We start from the raw sequence: 13,140 nt of genomic DNA, 5'->3' as shown, positions 1-13,140 counted from the left end.
TCCTGATTCATCCCTGGTCAGTGCACAAATTCATGTGCTAGCTGTCATGTGTATTCAATAGCTGTGTGTCCTGGCGAAATATAGTCAGTGTAATGCTGTTGGTATTAGAACTTGTTTGCCCTTGAAAATGACTTGTTGTGATAGATAAAGTCCATCTCTGTATGACCAAAATGAATAAATCAGGTCCTTCTTTAATATTATCAGTTCATCCCTGGATAACGCTCTTATAATTGCTCATCCTCAGCATTTACTGACTGTAACTGTTTATACTGGCTCTGGCCAAAATGTAAAAGCTCAACCATGAGAACATCTTCAATTTTGCAGCTTAGTGAATGAATGAGTAGATCAAAAGGAATATTTTGACCTTTGCGCGGGCTGGGTAAACTGTTCGGCCTATTAGATATAATCATTCTGACACCCAATATTTCATTTCAAAGCCATATCCTTGCACCTTGACGACGAGAGTCAAGAGTGTGGTGCTGGGAAAGCATAGCAGGTCAGGCAGGTTAGGCCCTTCATCAGGAATGAATCATCGATTCATCAAAACATCTGAAAAGTCAATTCTCCTGCTTCTTGGCACCAAAATCAAAATAAGCCATGTGCCTGACCTGCTGTGCTTTTCCAGCACTGCGCTCTCAACTCTGATCTCCAACACCTGTAGTCCTCACTTCGTCCACCTTGACAACAAGACTCTGCAAACATGACAGTACTCCTTCTGAGTCCAGAAGGCTGCAAACATGATAGCAATTTTTAAAAACTTATGATCTGTCAGAATGGTGAATTTATTGCCAAACAAGTATGTGTGAAATTGCACGGTGCCAAATACCAGAGCTAATATCTCACGCTCTGTATTGTAATTGCTGGCTTTTGCAACGACAAGGTTATCACACCACAAGCAATAGGTTCTTCATCATGCAAAAGACACATGCCTGGACCTATTGTGAAAAATCTGCTTTGAGAATTACACCCTTCTTGGGGTTGTAAAATTGCAATTGCAGAACCTGCATGAGAGAATCAAAAATGTACTGGTGGTCATCTTGCTCTTGGTTGAGTCTCAATTTGAGTGGAGTGTTTGTAGTTGTGCACCTTCTGTCACAATTGTAAGTGTCCTGTTTTTAGTCATCTGTATACTGTTCTAAGTTCTGGCTTGGCTTTTGAAACCAGATTTTCTGCACATGTGTGCTCAATGTTTGTTGTACATTTGTTGCCAATAACAAGTAAAATAGATCAGCATTTTGAACAGCAAATTGCACCTATTATAGACTCAGGGCACTTTGCTAAGTATATTAATAGTATTAGTTGCACATAAAGCAGGTACTTATTGTTGGCCTGGCACTATGAACTCATTATAGTGCCCACTGGCAAATAATACAGCAACAATGTGGTCCTTCCTCTTGCTCTTTACCAACAGCTTCAATTGCTTTAGAGCCAATGATAATATAATGAACCTCTCTGAGAGTTTCTCTTCAGAGAAGTCACATTTGTGCCCTTTGTTGCAGCATCGTCCAACTGGTAAATAGACTCTTGGGTTTGCTGTCAGTATGATATGAACTGGAGTCAGTTAATCATGAAGTTAACTCTCCCCTTGAGCTGGTTTTTGAGAATTTTCCTGAGCATTATGATTATCTATGGAAAGATCATCATCGTTCTGATTGTCCATGGAAAGACTGGATGTAGTAATTCTGTGAGACCCCTCCTTGCCAATGTAAAGCAAGATTCTCACGAATCTTTTCTTGGGATCATCTATCACTTTATCTTTAAAATGGAGCTGCATAGGTTGTTTGAATAACTGTTGTTTAGTAAAGGTGTCACTGGGTGCCCAATCTATAAGTAAGTGTTCACTTTCCATTTATCTTTGGAGTGCTTTGCTTTTTTGTGAGAAGTAGAGTTCATTGAAGTGTTTGCTCTTTCCTATTATAGCCTTTTATTTTTTCTCCTTTTATTTTTCCTTTTCCTTGCCATTGTTTTCCCTTGTGTTTGTTGTTGCTGCCCCTTATTGATCGTGGCCCCTTTAAGAATGTTGATGTAACTACTAGCTGTACAGATTTGCAGATGTAAAATCAGTGGCTTTAGGGTCTATGGTGAAGTAATAGTGTCATTACCTCTGTGCCAGAGGTCTGGCTTCAAGTCCCACCTGCCTCTAATGTGTCACAATGTGTCTAAACAAGTTGATTAAGATATCTATAATTGCAGGCTTGTAATCGAGGATTTCTGCCTTTAGGTGGTGCTCCTGCCAATTAAGGAGTGATGATGTCAAACATGGCTTATTTTTATTTTGGCTTATTTTTATTTTGGTGCCAATTCGAAGAATGTCAATGGTGGATCCAATTGAGGTCTGCACAGGACATCTTAATATATAAGATCACTCTTCTCATGGTTTTTAGCTGTATTTTATTCCAGGAGAGCTCTGTAACCATGCTGTGAGGACCAATCAACTGTGAGTTACAGTCAAAAAGATAAAGAGGATACCTGTGTGTATGCAATGTTTGCAACAAGTGATTTAAAGGCACAAATTGCCATTACAGAAACTTGGCTCCAAGAAGATCAGGACCAGTTATTGGATATTCATGAGTTTTCCACATTTAGGAAGGTCAGACAAAGAGAAAAGGTAGTAGGTTAGTACTGAGAATAAGGAATGGGATCAGTACATTGGTAAGAGCGGGGGATCTCAGATTGTAAAAGCTGTGTGTAGAATCTGTTTGAGTGGAGCTAAAAAAACAAAAGAGAACAGCAGATATTGGCTGGAGTTACATATAGGTTGCCAAATAATGGTGGTAGTGTGGGGCATGGTTTCAGAGGAACAGGAGTAGGCCATTCAGTGCTTTGAGACTGTTCCACCACTAAATGAGGTGACGGCTGATATGTGGCTTCATCCATATACTTGTCTTTGGCCCTCATCCTTTGATACCTGTACTTAACAAAAATTCATCAGTGGCAGATTTAAAGTTCACAATTTATCTTGTACCCATTGCTGTTTGTGAAAAAGAGTTCCAAACATCTATCACCCAATCATAGTTGAGAGAAGTTTGTAGCATGGGCACACAGTAATCATGGGTGACTTCAATCTGCTAACAGAGACTGGGTAAACCAATTACATACTAAAGCTGTGAAGGACATGTTTTTGGCGTGTGTTTGGGCTGGTTTCCTACAAGAGGATATGTTGAGGAGCCTACTAGAGCAGTGTTTCCAAAACATTTCAGTGACACAGCACACTTCAATGAGACAAACAATTTCACAGCGTACCCACGTTTCTCAGTTGAACTGATTGCTCAGCAGCATCACATTTACTTGTAATTGCTATGTTTACAAATCAGACTAGAAAGGTTTGCAACGTGGTGTATACAACTAGCTAAGGAAGGATCAAATGCATTAATAAAAACCAAAAGATGCTGGAAATCAGAAACAGAAACAGAAATTGCTAGAAAAGCTCAGAATGTTCTGTTCTTCCAACACCTCATTTTTCACTTGGGAACTCTACAGCCTTCTGGACCCAGTATTGAGTAAAATAATTTTACAGCTTGAGGCACCTTCTCCCATCTCGTTACCCTAGCCCTCACACACCAGGCCTTGTTATCACATGGTCTGCTATTTCACACACTTAAAAATGTGTTACTGGAAAAGCGCAGCAGGTCAGGCAGCATCAAAGGAACAGGAGAATCAACGTTTCAGGCATAAGTCCTTCTTCAGGAATGACTGCTGAAGAAGGGCTTATGCCCGAAACGCCGATTCTCCTGTTCCTTTGATGCTGCCTGACCTGCTACGCTTTTCCAGCAACACATTTTTAAACTCTGATCTCTAGCATCTGCAGTCCTCACTTTCTCCTGCTATTTCACACAACCCATTGTTAGCCACTAATTGTCCTCATTAGTGGCTATTCATTTTTCCAGGTCAATCATTATTCACTCCTTCATCTGTCCATCTGTTCTTCTCTTTCTTTGGGCTCTATCTCCACCTATCATTTCCTCCTTACTGCCTTTCCCCTCCCTATCTTCTGCATAAAAATCAATTTTTTCCTAGCTATCATCAGTTCTGAGGAAGGGTCACTGGACTGAAAACATTAACTCTGATTTCTCTCCACAGAGGCTACCAGACCTGCTGAGATTTTCCAGCAATTTCTGCCAAGTGCATTAATGTTTCAAATCCACAGGAAGAAAATACACTTACTTGGTGTATCCACTGTGGGGCAATGTAGAATGAGAGGTCATAGTTTTAGGCTAAGGGATAACAGATTTAAAACAGCGATGAGGAGGAATTACTTCTCTCAAAGAGTCATGAGTCTATGAAAATTATTTCCCCAGAGTGCAGTGGATGCTAGGGTACTTCATAAATTTAAGGGAGACTTTTAATTAGTGGCAGGTGGAAGAGTTATGGGAATGGGAAGAAGAATACAGTTGAGGTTGAGATGAGGTCATCCATGATTGTGTCATTGGCAGAGCGGGCTCAAGGACCTAAATTGCCTACTCCTGTTCATTATATTTTTCTGATAGCACCTACAACAGAGTACCAGTCTAAGCAATGTGCCAGAATGTCAGCTTTCATTTGCATTCTTAAGTCCTTGACTGGATCTTGAACCCACAACCTTTTGATTCAGAGGAAGGAATGCTCCCAAGTAAGGCCCAAGCAGTTCTTAAATTCCTATGTCCTTCTTATGTCTTTGACTAGGAGAAAGTGAGGACTGCAGATGCTGGAGATCAGAGTCGAGAGTGTGGTGCTGAAAAAGCACTTCAGGTCAGGCAGCATCCGAGGAGCAGGAGAATGGACATTTCAGGCATAAGCCCTTCATCAGGAAGGTGCATTCCTAATGAAGGGTCTATGCCCGAAACCTTGATTCTCCTGCTCCTCGGATGCTGCCTGACCTGAAGTAATTTTTCAGCACCACACTCTCGACTTATGTCTTTGACTGCAAATATAGACACGTGTTAAAATCTGCTCAACTCAAATATTTCTAACTATTTATAATCCTAAATTTGCTTCATTCAATGTATTTAGTTTGGGGGTCTAAAGTTTGCAGGTGAAATTTCATAATTATAACAAGCTTCTTAGAAGTATTGTTTTTACTAAATAATTGAACTAATGCATAATTGAAATTCAGTAGATCAGAGCAAAACAGAAAGTCCAGTAAATTGCAATTTACTGGGTTAGTGGGAAACTTGAGCTTGCTAGAGTGTGCAGAGATGTTTCATTCAGGAAGAAATTCCTGAGAGAGCCCTGCAAACCTTGCTCCACTGACAAGTGTCTCCTCATGTTGTTATTATGTAGGCCTGTGTTGAAAATGCTACCTCGCAATGGTATATTGTTGGAAATGGCAAGGGTGCAGCAAAAATACAATTAGAAATCATCAGATATTCATGCGCCATAGTGAGCCAAAACACATGCGAAGACACCTCTCCAAGCTTCAGCTTTATTGTGCAACTGAGAATCCAAAGACCTCACTTTTACTTTGATGATCAATTTTCAGAAGTTTTATGAGTTGTCATTTTGGTTGGATGGGATATTGTTTTAAGATGAAACAATGTTCATTTTGCGTTGAATTTCATTAATGATCTACAAAATTTCATGGTACAGTTGGATAGTTCTCACCAGTTGAAAACCATTGTGCTAGAGGTCAGGCTAGTTAGATTTAATATGTAATGAGAAATGGCAAATTCATAATCTTGCTGAAAAATAACCTTTACGGATGAGTGACAACAATGACAGAATTTCACCTTATGTTTGAAAGTGGGGTAGTTCGATTAAAAGCAAAAGTGTTAAATTTTAATAGGGGAAATTATGAAGGTATGAAACACAAATTGGCCGAGGTGAATGAGGAAAATAGATCTAAAGGCATGATTGTACATAAACCATAGATAGTCTTTAAAGGACAATTGCATGGTTTGCAGCAACAATGCATTCATTAGAGATGCAAAAACTGAGAAAAAAAAATCATCTAACCACGGCTGACAAAGGAAATTAAGGATTGTATTAGATTTAAGGAAATGGCTTATAGGGTTGCCAAAAATAGGATTGGGATTTTTTTTTAAGAATTGCAAAGGATGACTAAGAAACTGATAAGAAAAATTAAAATAGAACTGAGATGCAATCAAACAAAAAAAGTAAAAATAGTCTGTAAGAACTAGCACAGTACATAAAATAGAAAAGGAAATGTTTGACTAAGAAGAATTTGGATCCATTTGAGGCCAAATCGGGAAAGTATATAATGAGGAATAGAGAAATGTTAGAAATATTAAATGATGAGTTTGTGTCTGTTTTCATTGAGGGAGATACAGGAAATCTCCCAGAATTTGAGATCCAAATGACTGGGGGGGATGAGAGTTGAAGCAAGTGAATATTAGCAAGGAGGTCGTAGTGGGGAAATTAATGAGGCTGCAAGTTGATAAATCCCTAGGTCCCAAAACTCCACATTGCAGAAGGTTGCTATAGAACAAATCAGTGCATTGGAGATCATATTCCAAAGTTCTATAGATTCTTGAATAATTCTTGAGGAAATGATGAATAGCAAAGGTAACCGCTATCTAAAAATGGATCAAGAGAGAAACCAGGGAACTACAGAGTTGTTAGCTTTGTGTCAGTAGTAGGAAAAATACTCAAATCCATTATAAAGGAGTCATAGGTAGATACTTAGATAAAAATGGTCTGACTGCATATAGTCAGCTTGGATTTACAAATGGAAAATCATGTCTGACAAAGCTTTTGAGTTTTTTTGAGGATGTTACCAACAAAATTGGTAAATGAGTGATCAATGGGTTTCCTATACAAGAGGTCTCCAATTTAAGGATGACTGACTTTTATGAATGCTTGTATTTAAGAACCCATACAGGGTGTAATTTCAAAGATCCAACAGACAAACATTTTCTGCACTTACAACCAGCTGCTTTATACTGTCCTGTACTGTGTTCTGACTTGCAAATAAGTCGACTTGCAAACAGACTCAAGAATGGAATCAGTCATAACCTGGAAACGGCCTGTACTGGTATTCTCAGAAAGGTGATAAGGTACCCCACAGGAGACTGGTTAGTAAAATTAAAGCACAGAGAATAGGAGATAATGTACTGACATGGATTAAGGGTTGGCTAACAAGCAGAAAACAGAGAGTAGGAACAAATGGCTCATTCTTGCAATGGCAGGATATAATTAGTGGGTAGTTCAAGTATCAGTGCTTGGGCCCCAGCTGTTCATAATACATATCAGTGATTTGGATGTGGGGACCAAATTTAGTATTTCCAAAGAAGCAGGAATGTGAGTTGTGAGGAAGATGTAAAGCAGCCTCAGGAGGATGTGGAGAGGTTTAGTGCATGGGCACAAACATGACAGTTGGAATGTAACCTACTTTATGAGACCATACAATATTGGAGCAGAATTAGGCCATTCAGCCCATCCAGTCCGCTTCACCATTCAATCATAACTGAATCATGTTTCTCAACACCATTGTCCTGCCTTCTCCCCATAATCCTTGATCCCAATAACTCCTGATGAAGGGCTTATGTCTGAAGCATCAACTCTCCTGCTCCTCAGATGCTGCCTGACCTTATATGACAAGCCCTTCATCCATAAGCTAAAGCTCATCAGAGACAAAGTAACCATCTTGAAATCCTGAGGATCATTCTTATAAACATCTTCTGTATCCGCTCCAATGCCAGCACGTATTTCCTTAGATATGGGGCAGTCTAACCAGAGCCTTATGTAGCCCCAGGTGTATATCTCTGCTCTTGTTTTCTAGCCCTTCCCATTTTGGTGGGAGGAACAAATGTGCAAAATATTTCTTAACTGATGAAAGAGTGAAAAATGTAGATGTACAAAGGAATGTACATGTCATGGTCAATACGTCACTGAAGGCTAACATCAGGTATGGGAAATCTTGCTTCAATTTTATCAGAGCTTGATTAGACCACACCTCCAGTACTATGTGCAGTTTTGGTCTCCTTTCTTCAGAATAGTCATTATTGCCATAAGAGGGAGTGCATCCCTGGATGGTGGGACCATTCTATGAAGGGAGATTGGACAAACTGGCCCTGTATTCTACAGAGATTTGAAGAATGAGACATGATCTCATTGAAACCTACAAAATATTTAAAGGGATAGTCAGATTGGATGCAGGTAAGATGTTTCCTCTGGTTAGGGAGTCTAGAACCAAGGGTCACAATTTACAAATGACAGGATGTCATTTAGGCATGAGGTGGGAAGAAATTGCTTTACTCAGAGTGTTCTGAATCTTTAGATTTCACTGTCCCTGAGCACTGTGGAAGTTCAGCCTGTGAGTACACTACATAGAGATTAATAGATTTCTGATTACCAATGGCATAAATGTTTATTGGGAGACTGTGGGTGAAAGGCAAATCAGCCATGATTGTGTTCAATGGCAGAAGAGGATTGATGGGCTGAATGGCCTACTCCTGTTCCTTGAACTGTAGGTTATCAGCTTTTTCTTGAAGAGAGGGAGACAAACGATAATTAGCATATGTTGATAGCCATTAATTGTGATTGTATTGATAACTTTTTGTTTTTAATTAAAACATTTCGAGAAATGTTTCTTTGTCTTGAAAGAACTTAGATATAATTCAAAATAAATTAGGGCTGTCACCTGGCTGTTAAATGTTTTATCTACATATCTGTATATTTGTCTGAATCCATAACAACTGATATTATGAATTGTCTGAATTCTTTGATACCCAGAACTGATGTCGAATGGATCTTCCATTAGGCTTCCAAATATCTACCACCAAAACTTGTATTCTTTCAATATATGTTAACATGATGTGGGTGTTCCCTCCAGCAGGGCATGTATGTCTGATCCAGCAAAGCTTATGTTATCCCTCATCATATAATAAACAAGATATCGACAATGTGATATTGACAGATCCAATGGACATTGATTACTCATGTGTATTAGATGTAATTTTTCTATGCACAGACACAGCAGAGTCTTGAATATTAATAAAGTATTCAGCTACAACAGAACAGAATATTGACAACAGCATGTTATTCTTAAAATGATGCCCAGTCAGAAGGCATGTGAGATATTTATACCCTCAGGTCACATGTTATGATACATTGATGATGTCATGAGAATGTCTCTTAAAAGTATACAGACATACTGACTGTGTGACACAGCAAAACACTCCCTTAACTTCTCTTCCTTTGCCTCCTTCCAGCCAAGCACGGGGAGCAATTGCAGTATCAGTCAATGTTCTATCCCAATGTGTCAATAGCTGACTGATACGTTGTAATTCATAGCCAGATTTTTAATTTCCTTTTCACCTGAATAGCAACAGCAAACCCCCAATACCACAGCAACTTCATGAAGCAAAAACTCCACTGCATTTCCAAAGGTCGAAGGTGGTAGCCATGTGGAAGTGTGAATGCCAATTTATTTAAACTTCTCGGCCATCACCATTTGTTTCTCTTCACCTGTGTCTGTACCTTACCGGGACTCACCTCCTCAGGCCTAATAATGTCTCAAATGTGAGTAAGTGTACTGGTGCTCATTAACGTCAGTGTTCGGGATATAGTGTTGTTTAGCTCTGGATCATGGGCATAGCTGGCAAGTTGTTCTTCAAGCCTATAATAATATAAAAAGGCAAATGGTTATAATGCTATAAATAATTATGATGGCCGAAAGACACATCATTAAACATAACTCACATTACAAGGTAGGGTGTGTGTTTGTTGCAATATTGCTTATAGACTGCGTGAGAAAAGCAACCAAACAGAACAACAATCCAAGCTGTGAGCAGGTTTACTCTTTACCTTTCCTTCATTATTATAGCCTCAGGATTTCAAGATGGTGCCTTTGTCTCTGATGATTTTTAGCTTATGAGAAAACTCTCTTGTAACTTTGCTTCTGCCTCTTGTGTAATTTTGCCGTGGATAAATTGTGTAACTGAGGGAAATTGCAAGGGGCAAGCCACTCATAGCAAAGAGCCCTCTCTGTTTGAGAACTTGGGCATGAGTCAATTAGCAGGCACAGTGGAACAAATCTTTTGAAAACTTACTTTGTGGCACAGCAGTTGCATTTTGCTCTGAAGTATGGGCATATTTATAGAACAGAGTTGAAAGGATCCCATACCTTACATTTGGGCTCAGTCAAGCGTTATTACTTGAAGGGAAATCTTTTTTTGCCAGATGTACTTAGCCCAAATTTTTTTATTGAGTCATACAGTATGGAAACAGACCCTTCAGTCCAACTAATCCACACCAACCAAAATCCTAAACTAGTCCCAAGTGCCTGCTTCTGGCCCATATCCCTCCAAATATTTGTTGTTCAAGTACTTACCCAAATGTTTTAAATGTTGTAACCATACCCATATCCACAACTTCCTCTGGAAGTTCATTCCACACACAAACCACTCTCTTCTTAAAAACATTACCCCTCATGTCATTGTTAAATCTTTCTCCTCTCACCCTAAAAATATGTCTCCTAGTTTTGATGTCCCCCACTCGAGGTTAAAAGATACCTGCCATTTACCATATTTATACCCTTCATGATTTTATAAACCTCCATAAGGTCACTCCCCAACCTCCTACACTCCAGTGAAAAACATCCCAGCCTATCCAGCTTCTCCTTATAACTTCAACCTTCCATTCCTGACAACATCCTGGTAAATCTCTTCTGAACCCTCCCTAGCTCAATAATATCCTTCTGTGGGAAATCGCTGAGTCGTTAGATCTTGGAAATTCTCCTGAAGATGCTGAGCATTTTCCCCAGCTGCTGAGGACATGGGATTTTTGTATGCACGTGCTCCACTGTGAAGCATCTTGCATATTACCAAAGATAGTAAACGTCCAATCTACTGCCTCAACAGCTATCCTATTTATTGTATTTGCACAAGCAAATTGAAAGGGCTCGAGCATGGAATTAATGGATGCTTATCCGCCAAGCAAACTCCTTGTGAAAAAACAGCAGCGAGACTTTTATCAGTTGTTTTTCAAGATTTTCAATAGTGAGACCCCCATGCCACAAACTGCACTCCCCATCCCGCCCCCAACCCACCACCCACTAGGCACCCGTGACTAGGTCAAGCTCAATATTTCAAAAATGGAAAGATTTAAATTAAAATAGAACACTGCGTTGCTAAACTGGAGTTCTAAAGCAACGGCGATCTTCACAATGAAAACATGCAACGAACACTGTGTGACTGTTGCGCATTGATTGATGGAAGTCACCTGAAACCTAAGATTGTGTTACAGTCCTGCATTTAGCTCTCTTCTCCCTTTTGTCACATAAACAGCTTGAACTTTATTTGCTCAAGTTTTAAATTACCTGCAACTTAAAAGTAATTTTTGATCTAAAAGAACTGCAAAATATCCTAGAAGGTGTGACATTCAAGCAAAAGCACGAGCATTTGGAACATTTTGACAGCTAATGTATTCCGTATTCATTAACTTTGTGAGGATTATCACTGTTTATCATTAAATACTAACCCGAGATATCAATGTACAGTAACTGGCAAATTATCAGCATGCAGTGGATACAGCTTCCTTGCCCTGCACAGAGAACAACGTGACCTTGTTCTGATCCTTTTTCAAATATAAACAATTAGGAAAATATATTATTCACTGTTGACTGTTATTAATAATTGATAAAACACTTCTCCAGTTCAACAAAAAACAGGAAGGGGACAAATTATCTAGCCAGTGAGTGATGTTTGATTTCACTCAATGCAAGTATATATTAAAAATCTGTTGTGTCTATCTCATCAGGTTCAAGATGTTAATTGTTACTTTACTAATGTTGAATAATGTAAACTTCACTCACTGACAAAAAGGGATCTGTCAGAAAAATCAAGAATAAAAATAATTGATCTCTATTTTACAAAGCCAGAATCTCACTAGATATTCTTTGAAAGGAAAAAAGTGTGGGACTGCCAATGCTGAATACAATGGACCTCCTCTCAAATAATGATTGAAATCCTGTTCCTGATTTTATACACTGCTTGTAAAATATGTCAATGGGAACCACAGACTTTCGGTGCATTGTTTCACACACGCACATCAATTTAATTGCTCTGACTTTTTCCAGAAAATTTTCTCCACCTTTGTGTTTCATACTGTGCACATTATCCAACGTAAATTTTACCACGGGCCTCTTCCAATTCAACTCTGAGGGATTTGCATTTATAAGGCGCCCTTCATGACTCAGGATATCTTAGCGTGTTTTACAGCCAGCTAAATAATTTGAAATGTAGCTATTGTTATGATGCAGGAAACGCAGCAGCCAATCTGTGCATTGCAAACTCCCAAAAACAAGAATATGATTATGGCTGCATAATCATTAGCTGAAGAATGAAAATGGAAAAGGTGCCAGGGAGAATCACCTACTGTTCTTCAAAGTGTCATGCAACCTTTTAAGTCCACCTGAGAGTCATCCTGGGCCTTGGTGTAATATCTCAGCTGAAAGACAGCACCTTCAACAGTGCAACAACTCACAATCGCATGGAATTGCTAATCCAGATTTTGTGTCAATTTTCTGGAGTAGAATCTAAACCACAAACTTCAGAGTTGGAGATAAGAGTAAAGACAAAGACTATTTGCGGGAGAATTGGACGAATGGGCTGAGAGGTGGCAAATGGAGTTTAATGTAGAAAGGTGTGAGGTGATTCACTTTGGAAAGAGTAACAGGAATACAGAGTACTGGGTTAATGGTAAGATTCTTGGCAGTATAGATGAGCAGAGATATCTCAGTGTTCATGTACATAGATCCCTGAAAGTTGCCACCCAGGTTGATTGGGTTGTTAAGAAGGCACTCGGTGTGTTAGCTTTTATTGGTACAGGATTGAGTTTCGGAGCTATGAGGTCATGCTGCAGCTGTACAAAACTCTGGTGCGGCCGCACTTGGAGTATAGCGTACAGTTCTGGTCACCACATTATAGAAATGATGTAGAAGCTTTGGAAAGGGTGCAGAGGAGATTTACCAGGATGTTGCTTGGTATGGAGGGAATGTCTTATGAGGAAAAGCTGAGGAACTTGAGGCTGTTTTCCTTTGAGAGAAGAAGGTTGAGAGTTAACTTAATTGAGACAGATAAGATAATCAGAGGTTTAGATAGAGTGGACAGTGAGAGCCTTTTCCCTCTGATGGCGATGGCTAGCATGAGGGGACAAGCTTTAAACTGAGGATTGATAGATATAGGACAGATATCAGGGGTA

This window comes from Chiloscyllium plagiosum, unplaced genomic scaffold (assembly GCF_037043375.1).
Source record: "Chiloscyllium plagiosum isolate Xiang-an unplaced genomic scaffold, Cpla_swu_hap1 HiC_scaffold_22, whole genome shotgun sequence".
Taxonomy (NCBI): Eukaryota; Metazoa; Chordata; class Chondrichthyes; order Orectolobiformes; family Hemiscylliidae; genus Chiloscyllium; species Chiloscyllium plagiosum.
This window is presented reverse-complemented; position numbering follows the sequence as displayed.